We start from the raw sequence: 20,277 nt of genomic DNA on the forward strand, positions 1-20,277 counted from the left end.
GGAATACTCCCAAACTCATTCTATGAAGCCAGCATAACCCTGATACCAAAACCAGGTAAAGACACCACAAAAAAAGAAAATTATAGACCAATATCCCTCATGAACATGGAAGCAAAAATTCTCAACAAAATTCTAGCCAATAGAGTTCAGCAACATATCAAAAAAATAATTCACCATGATCAAGTGGGATTTATACCAGGTATACAAGGATGGTTCAACATTAGAAAAACAAACAAGGTTATCCATAACATAAATAAAACAAAAGACAAGAACCACATGATCTTATCAATCGATGCAGAAAAGGCATTTGACAAAGTCCAACACCCATTCAAAACAAAAATTCTCAACAAAATAGGAATAGAAGTGAAATTCCTCAATATAATTAAGGGCATTTATACAAAGGCAATGGCCAACATCATCCTAAATGGAGAGAGTTTGAAAGCATTCCCCTTAAGAATGGGAACTAGACAAGGATGCCCTTTATCACCACTCTTATTGAACATTGTGTTGGAGGTCCTAGCCAGAGCAGTTAGGCTAGAAAAAGAAATAAAGGGCATCCAAATTCGTAGAGAAGAATAAAATTATCTCTACTTGCAGATGATATGATCTTATACACAGAAAACCCCAAAGAATCCACAAGAAAACTACTGGAACCAATAGAGAAGATTTCAGCAAAGTATCAGGATACAAGATAAACATAAAGAATCAGAAGGATCCCTGTACACCAACAATGAGAACTTTGAAGAGGAAATGACCAAATCAATACCATTTACAATAGCCCCCAAGAAGATAAAATACTTAGGAATAAATCTAACCAGAGACATAAAAGACCTATACAATGAAACCTACAAAACACTATGGCAAGAAACCAAAAGAGATCTGTATAAGTGGAAAAACATACCTTGCTCATGGATAGGAAGACTCAACATTGTGAAAATGTCAATTCTTCCCAAAGCGATCTACAGAAACAATGCAATCCCCATCCAAATTCCAAAGGCATTTTTTAATGAGAAGGAGAAATAAATCACCAACTTCATTTGGACAGGGAAGAGGCCCCAGTTAAGTAAAGCATTACTCAAGAAGAAGAACGAAGTGGGAGGCCTTGCACTACCTGATTTTAGAACCTATTATACCGCCATGGTAGTCAAAACAGCCTGGTACTGGTACAACAACAGATACGTAGACCGATGGAACAGAGTTGAGAATCCAGACATAAATTCATCCACCTATGAGCAGCTGATATTTGACAAAGGTCCAAAGTACATTAATTGGGGAAAAGACAGTCTCTTTAACAAATTGTGCTGGCATAACTGGATATTCATCTGCAAAAAACTGAAACAAGACCCATACCTCACACCAAGCACAAAAACTAACTCAAAATGGATCAAAGACCAAAATATCAAATGTAAAATGATGAAGATCATGGAAGAAAAATTAGGGACAATGCTAGGAGCCCCAAAACATGGCATTAATAGAATACGAACCATAAGTAACAATGCACTAACACCAGGAGAGAAACTAGATAACTGGGAGCTCCTAAAAATCAAACACTTATGCTCATCAAAAGACTTCACCAAGAGTCAAAAGACAACCTACAGACTGGGAAAAAATTTTGGCTATGACAAATCCAATCAGCGTCTAATGTCTAAAATCTATAAGATACTGCAAAACTTTAGCACCAAAAGGCAACCCAATTAAAAAATGGGCAAAGGATATGAACAGGCACTTCACCAAAGAAGACATTCAGGTGGCTAACAGACACATGAAGAAACACCCACGATTATTAGCCATTAGAAAAATGCAAATCAAAACTACAATGTGATATCATCTCACCCTAACAAGGCTAGCATTAATCCAAAAGACACAAAATAATAAATGTTGGAGAGGTTGTAGAGAGACTGGAACACTTAGACACTGTTGCTGGGAATGTAAAATGGCGCAAACACTTTGAAAATCGATTTGGTGCTTCCTTAAAAAGCTAGAAATAGAAGTACCATACTATCCAGCAATCCCATTCCTTGGAATATATCCTAGAGAAATGAGACCTCACATGAATAGATATATGTACACTTGTGTTCATTGCAGCACTGTTCACCATAGCAAAAAGATGGAAACAACCTAGGTGCCCATCAACAGACAAATATGTAAACAAATTATGGTATATTCACACAATGGAATACTACACAACGATAAAGAACAACGATGAATCCATGGAACACCCTATAACATGGAGGAATCTGGAAGGCATTATACTGTGTGAATTTAGTCAGTCACAAAAGGACAAATATTGTATAAGATCACTTTTTTAAGAACTCAAGGAAAGGTTTAAACACCGAAGAAAACATTCTTTGATGGTTACTAGGGTAGGGAGGGAGGGAGAGGGGTATTCACTAACTAGATGGTAGACAAGAATTATCTTAGGTGAAGGGAAGGACAGCACACACTACAGGGGAAGTCAGTACAACTGGACTAAACCAAAGTTAAGAAGTTTCCTGAATACATCCAAACACTGCGAGAGACAGAGTGTCAGGGGCGGGGACCATGCTTTCAGGCGACATCTAGGTCAATTGGCATTGCAAAGTTTATTAAGAAAATGTTCTGCATTCCACTTTGGTGAGTGGTGGCTGGGTCTTAAAAGCTAGGGAGCAGGCATCTAAGATACATCAATTGGTCCCAACCCACCTGGAGCAAAGGAGAAAGAAGAACACTAAAGTCACAAGGAAAGCATTAGCCCAAGAGACAGAAAGGGCCACATAAACCGCAGACTGCAACAGCCTGAAACCAGAAGAACTAGACGGTGCCCGGCTACCACCAATGACCACCCTGACTGGGAACACAACAGAGAGTCCCTGTTGGAGCTGGAGAAAAGAGAGGTGCAGAACTCAAATTCTAGTGAAAAGACCAGACTTAATGGTGTGACTGAGACTGGAGGAACCCCAGAGAGCATGGCCGCCACACTCCCTATCAATCCAGCACTAAATCCATTCCTGAGGCCAACTCTTCAGTCAAAGATTAGACTGGACTATGGGACATAAAATTATACTTGCGAAGACTGTGCTTCTTAGCTCAAGTAGATACATGAGACTAAATGCGCAGCTCCTCTCCGGAGGTTAGATGAGAAGGCAGAGAGGGTCAGGAGCTGGTTGAATGGACATGGGAAATCAGGGGTGGAATGGAGGAATGTTCTGTCACAGTATAGGGTGAGCAATTAGGCTCACATAACAATGTACGTATAAATTTTCTTATGAGAGACTAACTGGTAAACTTTCACTTAAAGTAGAAAAAAATAATTTTTTTTTTAAAAAAGAAGAAGAAAGGCCTGGAGATCTACTTCTGAAAAACCAGTCATTGAATACTGTATGGAGCACATCCTTCTCTGACACACATGGGGTCACCATGAGTTGGAACTGTCTCAATGGCAACTGGTTATATAAAGGGAAGAAATAAGAAACCTACTCTGAAATGGACCTTTAGTCACAATGTTAGGGATACTTTCAGATCTATAGATGGTAAATAATGATAATGATGATATTGAAAATAATGATGACAATAATGAGACTAATATTTATTGAGTACCTACTACATTTCAGGTAGTGTGGAAAGGGCTTAACTGGAATTATCTCATTTAATTCCTCACAACAATCACGTAAGATAGGTGCCATTAGTAGAGAATTTATAGGAAACTTGGGTTCACAAAAATTAATAACTTGACAAAGCTAGTAAGTGGCTGAACCAGAATTTGAACAGCAGGGCTTTATCAAATTCCAACAGTTGTGAGATCCTTGAGATCAAGTTCGATATCTCGTTCACTTCTATACCCTAACAATTAGAAAAGTACCTAGCACATGCTAGGAATTTAACACATATTAGTGAAGCTAAGGCTATTTTTTGAATATTCACCAACAATAATATAATACAAAATTTAAATAAATTGGCAGGTGGCTAGTTAAAATGGTGCAAATATAGAAATACTCTTTTCCCATATAAGTGCCAATAAAGGTTTCAAAAAGAGTTTTCCATCTTCCTTCTGTAATATCAAGTTATTTTGCCTAAAATAATTTGTGTGTTAAATGATGGTATCATATCAATTATATCCTCTACCCTAATAATTTATAATGAAATGTGGCGATGTGTATTTCTTTCTCATATTATGGAAACAAACACAAGCAAACACATGGAGACATGGTTTCTGTTATTTCAAGGCAAAATACTTCCAGACCTTCTGATTCTAAATGCTCTTTTGTGCTCAGAGATTCTCATGCTGAGTTGAGATTATACCTCTTGCATTTAGACATTATGGAAAGTGAGTAACTTTTCAAATAAGCTGAAATACCCTGTCATATATGTAAAGCTCTTTCTAAAGTAAACTGCAAAGTAAAATAACATCCAACACATTATGAGCCCCAGGACACAACACACCCACACAATCTCTCAGCAAACATTAAGCGACATTCGGATAATAAAATTGTCAAGAAAAACAAACATCCCAAAAGACAAATACAGCCATCTTGTTAATAATGGTCAAACTGTGACATCCATAAATTTTATCCTGCAATCTCACTAAGCTAATGACATTCATTTCTTTGCTGCCTGAAGAGTGGTAGATCATACTGTGAGGTTACAGAGAATTATTTAAATCTTGAACATCCTTGACAAATAAAAGAAAGTTGAAGAGTTACTACATTTTACAGATGATTTTGGAAACCCTGGTGGAATAGTGGTTAAGAGCTACGTCTGCTAACCAAAAGGTTGGCAGTTCAAATCCACCAGGTGCTCCTTGGAAACTCTATGGAGCAGTTCTACTCTGTCCTATACGGTCGCTATGAGTCGGAATCGACTCGACAGCAACGGTTTATATATATATGATTTTGGGAGTCCCTGGATTGTGTAAATGGTTAACACGCTCAGCTGCAAACTGAAAGGTTGGAGATCTGAATTCACCCAGAGGCATATTTGAAGAAAAGTCTGGTGATCTGCTTCTGAAAAATCAGCCATTGAAAACCGTATGGAAAACAGTTCTACTCTAACACAAATAAGGTTGTCAATAGTCAGAAAAGACTCAATGGCAACTGGTTTATTTTGGTTTGGTTTGCTTTAGCTCAGCAATGAGATTTGAGATGGCAAACATTTAGCAGTCATGTGTGTACATATTAGAATTTAGGGTGAATCATCTTTGTTTTGTGTTCTGGATAATGATCAGTAGGTCAGTTTTTACCCCTAATTTTGATTTCTAGTAGACAATACTAATAGACAAGCCAGATTCAGAAGAGGACATGGAATGAAGGATATTATTGCTGATGTCAGATGAATCTTGGCTGAAAGCAAAGAATACCAGGAAGATATTTACCTGTGTTGTATTGACTATGCAAAGGCATTTGACTGTGTAGCTCATGACAAATTATGGATAACATTGGGAAGAATAGGAGTTCCAGAACATTTAATTGTGTTCATGTGGAACGTGTACGTAGATCAAATTCAATAGAATTCAAATAGAAAAAGGGGATAGTGCATGGTTAAAAATCAGGGAAGATGTGTGTCAGGGTTATATCCTTTCACCATACTTACTCAATCGGTATGCTGAACTAATAATTCGAGAAGTTGGACTACATGAAGAAGAACATGGCATCAGGATTGGAGGAAGACTCGTTAACAACCTGCGTTATGCCGATGACACAACCTTGCTTGCTGAAAGTGAAGAGGACTTGAAGCACTTACTAATGAAGATCAAAGACTACAGTCTTCGGTGAGGATTACACTTCAACATAAAGAACACAAAAATCCTCACAATTGGACCAATAAGCAACATCATGATAAATGGAGAAAAGGTTGAAGCTGTCAAAGATTTCATTTTCCTTGGATCCACAATCAATGCCCATGGAAGCAGCAGTCAAGAAATGAAAACAACGTATCGCGTTGGGCAAATCTGCTGCAAAAGACCTCTGAAAACTGTTAAAAAGCAAAGATGTCACTTTGAAGACTAAGGTGAACCTGGCCCAAGCCGTGGTATTTTCAATCCCCTCATATGTATATGAAAGCTGGAAATGAATAAGGAGGACCGAAGAAAAATTGATGCATTTCAATTATGGCGCTGGCAAAGAATGTTGAATTTAGCATGGACTGCCAGAAGAAGGAACAAACCTACCTTGAAAGAAGTACAGCCAGAATGCTCCTCAGACTTGTGGATGGCAAGACTTCGTCTCACATACTTTGGCCATGTTATCAGGAGGGACCAGTCCCTGCAGAAGGACATCATGCTTGGTAGAGTAGAAGTTCAGGGAAAAAGAGGAAGACCCTCAATGAGATGGATTGACTCAGTGGCTGCAACAATGGGCTCAAACATAGCAACAATTGTGAAGATGGCACGGGACCAGGCAGTGTTTCATTCTGTTGTACATAATGTCACTATGAGTTGGAACCAACTCTACGGCACCTAACAATAACAACAATAGACAATTCATAAATCTAACATTTATCACTCAAGTACCGCTAAATTTAACTTTAATATATAAAATGTTGACTCTCTCTCTTGTCTTCAACTCATTCCAAACACCATTAAGTGGAGTTGTGCAGGGTAGAGGGTTGGCCTAGAGAGTCACAGTACCCAGGGCAGGTTCTGGTGCCCGAGGGTGTAAGGTGGGTGTCTAATGTGAGGAATGGTGGTAGTGATGGCCCTGAGTGGGATATCAGAGCACAGCATGGTGAAGAGAACATTCACACCTGGCCCTCGCACAGGTGTTGGACCCCAAGTGGATGAGAAAGACATCTACGTGTGGGGGGCAGCATAATCCCATGGGGGTGTTGGAGCTTCATCACGGGTTGTGGGTGGGGGCAGTCCAGCACAGGATTTCAGAGCTGATGTGGAATGAAGTGAGTATGTGCACCAGGGAAGGGGTTCATTCAGCAAGACATGCCAATAATCAACCAGTGTTCCTTGAAAGGATGGCTAATTCCAGGGCTAGGGTAACAAGGGTATAAGATGAACCTGGGGCATATTATTGTGTCAGAAAATAAGGATGTTCTCAAAGAACAGTGGGAAATGTCAAAAGGACAAAGAAGACAGTTTGAAGGGGTTCCTACCTGGCCAAACCTGGAAAACTCTGAGCATCAAAACAAATAATTACAGTAATGGATTGCAACTCATTCAATAAAATAGGTATCTATCAGTTCACACTATTCGAAATAAGTAAATGAGTAAATTGAAAGTTAAATGAAGAATGGACTATGTGCATAGTCTCAATTATCTTCCCTCAAAGGCTTGTTAATTACTAACAGAAGTAAAGTTAACTTTACCATGGAAAAGCCTGACAAATGCCCCCTTAAATCAAGTAGCAACATTAATATTACATAATGAAACAAACAGAAATCATGTACCACGTGATAGGAAGCAAAGAGAAAACCCCAGTGTTACTTCTGTAATATTCCTGTCAACGATGCGTAACTCGAATTGAATTGGAAGGAAACCTCATTCTCAGATTGAGGGCTGTTCTACAAAATAACTGGTCTGAAATCTTCAAATGTGCCAAGGTCATGAATATCAAGGAAAGACTGAAGGAGACTAAAGAGATATGATAACTAAACGCAACATTTGAATCTGAATTTGATAAATAATATCACTAGTACAATTGGTGAACTTTGAATGGAATCTGAGTATCAGAGATAGTAAAGTATCAATGTTAATTTCCTCATTTGTCAGTTGTATTGGGATCAGGGAGGATATTGTCCTCATTTGTAGGAAATATACACTAGAATATTCAGGACGATAGAAAATTATATCAGCTACTAAATTTCGTTTGGGTCAGAAGAAAAAAGTTATTTGCACAATATATGAAACTTTTCTCTAAGTTTGAGATTGTGTTTTTTAGAAGTACCAAATCACTTAGAATCTACATGAAAACACTTGTCAATGCAGGTTTTTGTTTATTTGAAAATGATGACATAAAACACAGTCAAACATTATCTATATGAAATTAAAAATATATATGTTGTGCTTTCATACAGTGTCTATCTTTTAATCAACAAAGCTCCAGAAGTAATTTTAAAACATTTATTAAAAAAAAAATTGTTGTCGAGTTGATTCCAACTCATAACTCACAGCTACCCTTTAGGACAGAGTAGAACTACCCCATGGGGTTTCCAAGGAGCAACCGGTGGATTCAAACTGCTGATCTTTGGGTTAGCAGCTGAGTTCTTAACCACTGCACCCTATAAAACATACAACAGTTGAAATAGATAGATGATGAAGGACAATGAAGACACAGAAACCTAACCCAAGGTAGTAAAAAATGATACATGTGGAATGTAGTCTCAAAGGATTACTATCACTAGTATTACAGACATTGATTAAATATGCCTGCTAATACTGAAAATCAATATTATCATATTATTTTAGAGGAATTCCTATTCTTCTAACACTTTACCATCCCTTTTTGAAAATACCTCTTAATAAGAAGCCTAAAAAATAGATTAGCTTCTTCTAAAACCAGCAGAAAAATCCAAGATCTAAATAAAGTACTTATTTGTGATACTCTCAAGTCAGAATGAAACACTAAATGGATCATTAGGTTTTAGTAACTTGAACATCCTTGATCTTCCACGTAACCTTTTAAGAATGTGATGTGGCATTTATTTATTTATTTTTACCCAAGTTTTACTGTTGGAAATTTGTTTGCCTGCAAAAATAGACTGGAAATACTTTGAGGTGCTCCGCTCCTCTCATCAATATCTATTACTTGATTTCTGTAACTACCACTCAAGAAAACAATAAATAGCAGTGTTAGAATACTGAAGCCTAAAGAGATAACAATGCTTCTGTTGGAACTTAATGTATCCCAAAGAACTTAGACACTGGAAAAAAGTGAAGTGGTTGACCACCTCCTAAAGCTGTTACTTTCTAACTTTTCACATCATGATCTTAACACTTCACTTCATTCCACTGCAGAAAAGGAAGGCATGGAGGGAGCAGAAACAGAAGAGAGAAAAAGCTTAGTTTGTTCTTTTTTTTTTTTAAAGTCACTGACACCATTAAACCAAAATCAAACCTGTTGTCATGGGGTTGATTGCAATTCATAGTGACCCGGTAAGACAGAGTAGAACTGCCTCATAGCGTTTCTCAGGCTGTAATTTTTACGGCAGTAGACTGACACATCTTTCTCTAGCAGAGCGGCGGGTGGATTCGAACCACTGAACTTTCAGTTAGCAGCCAAGCATTTTAACCACTGTGTCACCGGGACTCCTCAAGACTATTAATAAATGTAAAATAAATTTTAATCAGGGTAAACCTTTATTATCATCATCATTATTATTACTACTATTATTAGAAGTCCCTGGTGGTGCAAACAGTTAAGGGCTCAACTACTAGCTGAAAGTTGAAAGTTCGGTGGCTTGAACCCACCCAGAGGTGCCTCAGAAGAAAGATCTGGCAATCTATAGATTGCATTAAAAGAACCAGGTGTGTAACTTTTTCCTGAAATAAACAATGTATGCAGAACAGGGAGAAGGGCAATGTGTCCATTGTGTTTCCTCATACCACATTATTGGTATCACAATTAATGGTGTCATCAATAGTTATTTACCTATTGTCAGAACCATTCAGTCACCGGAATTATGGTTTTCACCTCTCTCCCCCATGTGTCCAAACAAATCCATTCTGCATCCATGTGGTATCCATCATTTTTCCCTTTTCGTCTTGACTGCTCTTTATTGATGCCCAGCATGTTCAAATACTCAGAAAGAGCCTGATTATCCCTTCCCCTAATGTCTAGAATTTCACGCACCCCTACTGGCTTTAACTCTCATAAGTAATGGAAGCTTGAATTCCACTAAAGCCACTAAGTTCACTAAGGTCCACTACGGCTGCTGTTACTTCCTCCACTGAAGGTACATTATCCCCTTATGATAACGCACTGGCTGCACCGACACAGGTGATGGTGTTAAAGCCAAAACCAAGCTTGTTGCCCTCGAGTAGATTCTGACTCATAGACTCTATAGAACAGAGCAGAACTGCCCAATAGGGTTTCCAGGGAGTGGCTGGTGAATTCTGCGGCCTTAGAAGACTTTAAAAGCTCAAAAACAAACAAAAAACTGTTGTGCTTTCCACCAAAGAAAAGGAAAGCTTTTTTTCTTTCTCTCTCTCTCTCTGTTTTTCTTGCCTTTGTGTTACTGCATTGCTCGGGTCACGTGAAATATCTGCCATGTACTTCAAAGGACAATCAGAGTATTTTATTAGTGAAATAACTTTTTCAGGCTTTATTTGTCACCCTCCCTATCCCCAGGACTCATATATGAGGCAACAGGAGGGCTGTTAGCATCGACCTAAGTAACAGCGTTCTATTATCATAGTTGTCGCTCCTCTCTGAATACTGAACATTGTGACTGGAGTAGCTGTGCATGTGTCCAAGTCTAACCCTTTCTTCCCTTGGAAGGAAATTGTTTCTAAGAAAGCTCCTTTTTGACCAGTTCATACGTTGTTCTAGTTAAGCTCACACTTGCATTAATCCTAAGTGGGCAAAGTTTAGTCTGAACCTGAGAACTTCCTTTTTACTACACACAAATGTATAAAAAGCTATCATATTCTTTTGTTTCCTCTATTTAAAAATGACCTTGTTTTCAATCTACATTCCTAGTCCATAACTGACACTAAACTGAGAGGAGGGAAGAAGTTAGACAACGTGACAGAGAGAATTCTTGTAACAAAACACAGTAAGAGAAAATCATGGTAATAAGCCATTCTACCACTAATGTGAATTCTTTCCATGGCCCTGATGGGTAGGAGGTAATCACTGTTGTTAGCTGCTGTTCATTTGATTCCAAACTCATGGCCAGCCCAGGCACAATGAGCTGGTCCATTGTGACCCCTAGGTATTTTTTTGGTTGTTTGTTTTTTAATATTTTATTGTGTTTCAGGTGAAAGTTGACACAGCAAATTAGATTCCCATTCAATAATTCATACACAAATTGCTCCATGATATTGGTTACAATTCCCATAGTGTGTCAGCATGCTCTCCATTTCCACACCCTCCCTGCCCCATTTCCATTCCATCCAGTTTCCCTGTCCCTCCTTGCCATCTCATCTTTGCTTTTGGGTAAATGTTGACCATTTGGTCTCATATAGTTAATTGTTTAAAGGAATATATTCCTTATGGCCATTATTATTTTATAGGCCAATCTATTATTTGGCTGAAAGGTGACCTCCGGCGGTGGCTTCAGTTCCAGGTTAGAAGGGTACATTAGGGAGATAGTATCAGGGGTTCCATAGGGTTTTCATTGGCTGATTTCATTGGAGAAATTTCTTCCTAGTATGTCTTAGTCTGGAAGCTCTGATAAAACACCTGTTCAGCATCACAGAATACGAAAGCCTCAACTGACAGACAAGTAGTGTCTGTGCTTGAGGTGCACTGGCCAGGAATCAAACCCGGGTCTCCTGCATGAAAGGCAAGAATTCTAATGCTCAACCACCTCCACCCTCATGAGGTAATCGTTAGCTGCCCTAAAATCTGGTAGGCAAATTAAAATCAGCAAGCATTTGTTGAGAGCTATGGTAGTTTCATGTTTCCAGTCACAATGGCATGGTTTTCACTCATTCATTTATTCATTCAACAAAGTATGTTGTATGCTTATTATATGCCAGATAGATTACATAAATAATTGCACCGTAGTGATTTCAGAGCAGGTTGGCAGTTTGGGCCAGGACCAATGGGAGTAAAAGGAGAGTGTCATCAATTAACAGAGGAGAAGATACAAGAGATTTGGTCTTGCAGAAGGAAAATCATAGAGTTTATCTAAGGAATGATAAAAGAGAATGTTACAGGAGGAGTGAAAGTTTGTGCAAGGTTCTGACATAATAAGGCTTGTTCCAAAACAAACCAAACCCCTTGCCATCAAGTCGATTCCAACTCATAGTGACCGTAGGACAGAGTAGAACTGTCCCCTAGGGTTTCCAAGTAGCAGCTGGTGGATTTGAACTGTCAACCTTTTGGTTAGCAGCCAAGCTTTTTAACCACTGTGCTACCAGTGCTCTGAGGTGTATTCAGGGATCAGGAAATCATTCCATATACTTGGAGAGTCCTAGAAGATCCAGAGTTTGGTATCAGAAAAGGTGGATTTGATCTCAACTCTGACACTTAGTACCTGTATAACTTAGGGAAAGTCACTTAACTTTTGGACACATTTGTTTAACTAATTGAAAAAAAAAAATAATAATGCTACTTACCTCTTAGTTTTTTTGTAAAACAAACAATAAACCATTGTCGCAATTTGATTCTGACTCATAGGGACCCTATAGGACAGAATAGAACTGTCCCCTTAAGTTTTCCAAGGCTGTAAATCTTTACGGAAGCAGACTGCCACATCTTTCCCCTGCTAGGTTCCAACTGTCGACCTTTTTTGTTAGCAGCCAAGACATTTAACCACTGTACAACCAAGACTCCTGTTTTTTGTAAAGGTAAATAGACTAGAGTCCTTGATACAGTCCCTGGCATAGGGAAAATATCCTACAATTGCAAGTAGTTGTGCTGGATGTAAACATCGTGGTTGTAGTTGTTGTTAGTATAGAGAAGAGAGGAAATGAAGAGGTGGTAAGAGATGAAGTCATAGAGGAATGTGGATTTTATTTTAAAACATCTGATGGACGTATTTTTTAAATGTTAATTCCATTGATACTAATGCTATTCAGAATTGAAGGAAATCCACCCCTAAACTTTACCCTCCATTATCTGCATGATTCAAACCTTCCAAAATACTTCTATACCAATCTCCAATACCTTTACTGATCCTTTCCCTGTCATACTTTCTTTCAGCTATCATTTTTCTAATATGTTTAATCATGAAATTTTGTGTTTTCCAAATATGCAAAAATTCATTTTAATTTCCATATTCACTTGCAGTCATTTCTGTGAATGAGGATTTAAACTTTAAATCGACATTTTACCTTAAAATCTCCCACACTTCATTTCTTCAGTCTTCATTTTCTCATTAAACTCACTTGTTTAAACAATGAGAAGTTTAAGAAAAGGGAAAAATACTCTCTTATCCACAGGCTTTCATAGAGCTACGAGAGTGACATAACTATATTAATTATAGAATATAAATAGAACTTTCATTATATGTTGTCAAAACCTGTTTTTTAAAAAATATACATATCCTATAATTAAAAAATGTAGGCAGATCATTTGGTTCAGATTTGCTGGTTTGAACAAAAAGGAAACTATGTTTGGAAGCAATCAGGAAGAGATTTATGCATGAAAATGAATTTGGGTCTGAATAAAACCAAACCAAAACCAAACCCACTGCCGCTGAGTTGATTCCCACTCACAGTGACACTATAGGACAGAGCAGAACTTCCCCGTAGGGTTTCCTAGGCTGTAAATCTTTATGGAAGCAGACTGCTACATCTTTCTCACATGGAGCAGCTGGCAACCGAGTGTTTTTAACCACTGCACCACCAGGGCTCATTAGCACCCTGTAAAAGTATATGTCTTTTGCTAATGCTATATTTCAATGTAGTCATTTCCATAGCTCTCACCCATGATATATTTGCATTGCCAAATCCCTCCGACTGAACTAGCAAAACTGATAAATTTATCAGACATGAAGATATGTGGTGAAAAATATGTAATCTCAAGTAGTTATACTTTACATACTGAATATGCCAGGATACTACCGTCATGGATTGAATTGTGTCCCCAAAAAAATGTGTGCAGCAACTTGGCTAGGTCATGATTCCCAGTGTTGCATGATTGTGTAATCTGATGTGATGTCCTTATGTGTTGTAAACCCTATCACTATGATGAGATTATATGTGATCTCCTGTGTGTTGTAAATTCTATCACTGCGATGAGGTTATACTGATGACGTTGACAAGATTAGATAGTGTCTTAATGCAATCTCTTTTGAGATATAAAAGAGAGAAGAGAGCAGAGACACATGGGAACCTTATAGCACCAAGAAAGCAATGCTGGGAGCAGAGCGCGTCCTTTGGACCTTGAGGTTCCTGTGCTGAGGTGCTCCCAGACCAAGGGAAGACTGATGACAAGGACCTTCCTCCAGAGCTGACAGAGAAAAGAAAGCCTTCCCCTGGGGCTGACACCCTGAATTTGGACTTGTAGCCTACTGGACTGTGGGAGAATAAATTTCTCTTTGTTAAAGCCATCACTTGTGGTATTTCTGTTAGAGCAGCACTAGCTGACTAAGACACTACCTTCAAATTTTTCTCAGAGTAAAATCATTTTTAAATGGCTTTTTTTTCATAAATAACATTTTCTTGGGTTTAAGAAGAATGAAAATGTAAATATTAAAAAATCTATAAAGTAGGGATATTTTTAACATCTTTATTGAAATAATTTACGTACCATAAAAGTTAACAATTTAACGTACAAAATTCAATGGTTCTACTATATTGACAGAGTTGTACAACCATCGTCACAATCTAAATTTAGAATATTTTTATTACCTGCAAAAGAAACCCTATATCCATTAAAATCACTCCCAATACCACCTCTCCCCCTGCCCTAGGCAACACTAATCTATTTTCTGTCTCTATAACTTTGCCTATTCTGGACATTTCATATAAATGGAATTTATGCAATATTTGGTCTTCTGTGACTGGCTTGCTTCACTTAGCATAATGTTTTCAAGATTCATCCACTTGGTAGCATGCATCAGTGATTCATTTTTGTATCGCCAAATAATATTCCACTGTATGGATATACTACAATTTATTTATCAGTTCATTAGTTGATAGACAGTTGGAATGTTTCCAGTTTTTGCCTATTATAAAGAAGGCTATTATTAATACTCAAGTACATATTTGGTGAGGCTATATGTTTTCATTTCTCTTCAGTGTATACCTAAGAGAGTAATTGCTGGATCATATGGCAACTCTATGCTTAAACATTTTGAGGAACAGCCAAACTGTTTTCCAAAAGTGACTACATTTTACATTTCTACTAGTAATATATGACTGTTCCAATTTCAAAAACTTGATATGGTCTGTCTTTTTTAGTATACCCATCCTAGCTGGTGTAAGAAGCCCTGATGGTATAGTGGTTAAGAGCTACAGCTGCTAACTAAAAGGTCGGCAGTTCAAATCCAGCAGGCGCTCCTTAGAAACTCTATGGGGCAGTTCTACCGTGTCCTATATGGTCGCTATGAGTCAGAAATGACTTGATGGCAGTGGGTTTTTAGTGGGTAATGAACAAATGATGATAAGTATCTATTCATGTGCTTGTTAGCCATTTGTAGATCTTCTCTGGAGAAACGTCTATTCAAGTCTGTGAACCAGTTTGTTTGTTTGTTTAAATTGGTTACTTGTCTTTTTATTATTAAGTTGCAAAAGTTTTTTTATATATTCTGAATACCAGTCCCTTATCAGGTATATGATTCGCAAATATTTTCTCCCTTTCCCTGAATTATATGTTTACTTTCATGATGGTATCATTTGTAGCACAGAAGTTTTTAATTTTGATGAAGTCTAATTTATTTATTTATTTTTTCTTTTGTCACTTACGCTTTTGGTTTCATATCTAAGATACCATTGTCTAATCCAAGGTCATAAAGATTTATGCCTATGTATTCTTCTAAGAGTTTTATAGTTTTACATCAGGTCTATGATCTATTTTCAGATAATTTTTTTAATATAATATGAAGAAGGGGGTCCAACTTTACTATTATTATTATTATTATTAGTTGCATGTGGATATCCAGTTATCCTAGCATGATTTGTTGAAAAGACTTCTTCCTTCATTGAATTGTCTTGGCAGCCTTGTCAAAAACAAATAGACCATACATGTAAGGGTTCATTTCTAGACTCTCAATTCTATCCCATTGACCCCTATGTCTAGCCTTATGCCAGTACTATACCAATGCATAAGTACTGTAGTTTTATAGTAAGTTTTGAAATCAAGAAGTGTGAAGCCTCCAACTTTGTACTTGCTTTTCAAGATTGTTTCGGCTTTTCTAGGTCCTTTGAGTTTTTATATGAATTTTAATGTCAACTTGTCAATATTTGCCCATAAAGAGGCAGCTGTGATTTTGATAGATGTGACTTAAAATCTCTAGATAAATTTGAAGATTATTGGCATCTAAACAATATCTCATCTTCTGATCCACAAACCTGGGATAGCTTTCCATTCATTTAGGACTCCTTTAATTTCTTTCAACAATGTGTTTTTCAGTGTACAAGTATCGTGCTTCTTTTGTTAAATTTATTATTTAGCATTCTATTCTTTTTTGATGCACTTGTAAGTAAATTTATTTTTATAATTTCATTTCCACATCGTTTATTGCTAGCATATAGAATTGATTTTTGAAAAATTAATCTTGTATCTTGCAACATTGCTGAACTCATTTATTAGTTGTAATAAGTTTCAGTAGATTCTTTGTGATTTCCAATATGCAAGGTCATGTTATCTACGAATAGAGCTCATTTTAATTCTTTTTTTTACCACTTAGGTACCATTTATTTTTTATTTACATTACCAAATTGCTCTGGCTAGAACCTCCAGTAGATTGTTGAACAGAAGAAACGAAAGAGGGCATCTTGCTCCTAATCTTAGGGGGAAAGCATTTAGTCTTTCACTATTAAGTATGACGTCAGCTCTGGGTTTTTTGTATATACCCTTTATTATACTGAGGAAGTTCCGTTCTATCTCTAGTGTGTTGAGGTTTTGTTTTTTTTTTTTAAATCATTAAAGGATGTTGCTTTTTGTCAAATACTTTAAATACTTTTTCTGAATGTATTGAGATGTTCACCTGGTTTTTGCCCTTTTAGAAAAAAAGACAAAACTAATGTCGTATATTACCTTGATTGTCAGATGTAAAACCAACTTTGCATTCCTGGGAAAAATCTCACTTGTTCTTGGTGTATAATCTCTTTTATATGTTGCTGGATTAGGTTTGCAAGAATCGTGTTGAATTTTTTGCATCTATAGTCATTTGAGATACTGTTCTCTATTTTTCTTTTCTTGTGATGTCTTTGTCTGGGTTTGGTGTCATGGTAATACTGGCCTCATAAAATGAGTTGGGAAAGATTCCTTCCTCTTCTGTTTCTTCTTGAGTCTGTTTCAATAATTTTTTATTTTGTTAGAATTTCTTTTTCATCTAAATTTTCTAACTCATTGGCATACAGTTGTTCCTAATAGTTATCATGATATTATAATTCATTTTATTTCTGTAAGGCCAATAGTGATGTCCCCTCTTTTATTCTTGATTTTAGTCATTTGAGTCTTCTCTCTTGTTTTCTGGGTCAGTTTAGCTAAAGGTTTGTCAATAATGTTGACCTTTTCAAGGAGCCAACTTCCAATTTTGCTGATTTTCTCTATTATTTTTCTATTCTTTATTTCATTTATTTCCCCTATAATCTTTGTATTTCCTTCTTTTTCCATACTTTGAGTTTACTTTGTTTTTTTATTCTAGTTGCTTAAGATATAAGCTGAGGTTGTTGATTTGATATCTTTTTTTCTTTTTTTTAACATAGATGCAGTCTTTGCAAAAAGAGGTAGGGAAAGTCATCAAACAAATGGAATACTACAGTCTTCAACAATTAAAACCAAACAAACAAACCAAAAGAAGGAAATCCTGGATAAGAGGAAAAATCAGATTTCCAGAGTCACTACATTATAATATTCAAATATTACATTTTCAGCAATAACAACAATAAAAATCACAAGGCATACAAAAAAAATGGAAAACAATAGATCATTCAAAAGAATTAAATTAAGTGACATAAACTGTCCTTGTGGAAACTCAGATAATAGACTTACCAGGCAAAGACTTTAAAACAACAATATTAAATATGCTCAAAGACCAAAAGGAAAACACAGACAAAGAACTAAAGGAAATCAAGAAAACAACTAATGAACAAAACAAGAAGATCAATAAAGAGATAGAAATTATTTTCAAAAAAAAAAGGAACCAAAAGAAATAGTGAAACTGAAAAGTCCAATAACTGAAATGTAAAATTCACTGAAGCAGTTCAATAGCAGATTTAAGCTTGCAGAAGAAAGAATCAGCAAACTATCACTTATGAGAAGCAAGAAAAAAAAAAGTTTGAAGAAAAGTAAAGAGAGTCCAAGGGACTTGTAGAACACCATCAAACAGACCAACATCCGTATAATGGGAATCCCAGAAGAAGAGTGAGGAAAGGGATAGAATGAAGATTTGAAGAAATAATGGTTGAACAGTTCTCAAATTTGAGGAAAGGCAGATATTTACACGTTTAAGAAGTTCAATGAACTCTAAATAGGATAAACTTGAAGAGATTCACCCTGAGATTCATTATAATCAAACTGTCAAATAATTAAAGATAAAGAGAGAATTTTAAACACAGCAAGTGAAAAGCAAATCATCACATACAAGGAATTCTCAGTAAGTGCTGATTTCTCCTCAGAAACCATGGAGTCCAGGAGGGAGTAGGAGTGGGATGTCATATTTAAAGTGTTGAAAGAAAATACCTATCAACCAAAAATTCTATATCCATCAAAACTGTCCTCCAGAAATGAGGGAGAAATTTAAGACTTCCCAGATGAACAAAAACTGAAGGTGTTGATTAAAACTAGACCTACCCTTAACCATTGTCATAAGGCAACATGTGTACTATCTGTTTAACGAGAAACTATTTTGTTCTGTAAACTTTCATCTAAAGTGAGAATAGCAGCACAACTGGAAGAAAGTAATCAATGTCACTGAATTGTGCATTTAGAAATTTTTGAAATGGTGTATCTTTGGATATGTATATTTTCACCAAAAAAAAAAAAAATGTTGAAAAGGGAGAGGTTTGACATGTCATAGGGTTGTTAACCAATGTCATAAAACAATATGTGTACTGACTGTTTAATGAGAAACTATTTGTTCTTTAAACCTTCACCTAAAGGACAATTAAAAAAAAAAAACTAGACCTACCCTACAAGAAATGATACAAGAAGTCCTCCAGGTTAAAAAGAAAGGATATTAGACAGTAACTACAAGCTGTTTGAAGAAATAAAGGTCACAGGTAAAGGTAATTTCATGGGAAAATAATACAAAGGACAGTTTTATTATATTTTTGGTTTGTAACTCTACTTGTTGCATCATATATGATTTTAATGGTCACTGCATAAAATATAATTATAGATTTATGCTATTAGCAAAATAATACATAAAGACATAATTTGTGACAACAACATAAGGAGGGATGGAGCAGTATAAGAACAGAGTTTTTGTCTGTTATTGAAGTTAAGCTGGTATGAATTTAAACTAGGTAGTTATCAATTTAGGATGTTAAATGTAATACCCACCGTAACAAAACAGAAAATATCTTAAATATATATATACAAAAGGAAACAACGTAATCAAAATAGTTCACTATAAAAATAAATAAATAAATAGAAAAGAAGACAATATCAGAAAAATGAGGGATAAAATAAAGTATAAGACATATAGAAAACAAATGGCAAAGTCATCCTTCCTTATTAATAATTAGTTTAAATGTAAATGAATTAAACTCTCTAATAAAAAGACAAAGATTGGCAGAACGCATAAGAAAATATGATTCAACTATATGTTGACTACAAGGGACCCACTTTAGATTCAAAGACACAAATAAGTTAAAAGCAAAAGGACAGAAAAAAAATTCAATGCAAATAGTGACCAAAAGTGGGCTGGATGGTTATATTAATATCAGATAAAATATACACTAAGTAGAAGAACTGTTAAAAGAGACCAAAAAAAATTATATAATGATAAAGGGGTTTCTTCATAAAGAAATATAACAATTATAAACAACAAAGCCCAAAATATATGAATATAAAGCTTATAGTTGCTGTTTTTATCCAATCTGATAATCTCTGACTTTTGATTCAATTGTTTAATCCATTCACATATAACGTTATTATTGATACAATTCAATTTATATCTGTCATTTTCCTTTTTATATACCTGTAAAAATGGCTTGGGGGCAGTGTCTGACCTCCTCCAACCCCACAAGGGGGAAGGAGAACCAAGATCAACAGTGCAAGGCTGACTCCCATGATGTGGAGATCAGACAACCCTCCTCACTCTGCCATCTCTACCAATTCTGACACCAACCGTCCCTCACACAGCACTTTCTACTTCTCTGCTGGGTTTGATAATCCATTGCAATGGTCACACAGAACTCACAGACCATACTCATGATTATGGAGTTTATTAGGTAGGTAACAGTTACAATTCAGGCTCAGGAACACTCAAGATACAGTTCTTCCATCAGGACAGCCTCTTCCCAGATGTGCTCACAGGCATGCCTCTCCCTGGCCCTAGGCCTTTTCC

This window comes from Trichechus manatus, unplaced genomic scaffold (genome assembly GCF_000243295.1).
Source record: "Trichechus manatus latirostris isolate Lorelei unplaced genomic scaffold, TriManLat1.0 scaffold00173, whole genome shotgun sequence".
NCBI classification, from domain to species: Eukaryota; Metazoa; Chordata; class Mammalia; order Sirenia; family Trichechidae; genus Trichechus; species Trichechus manatus.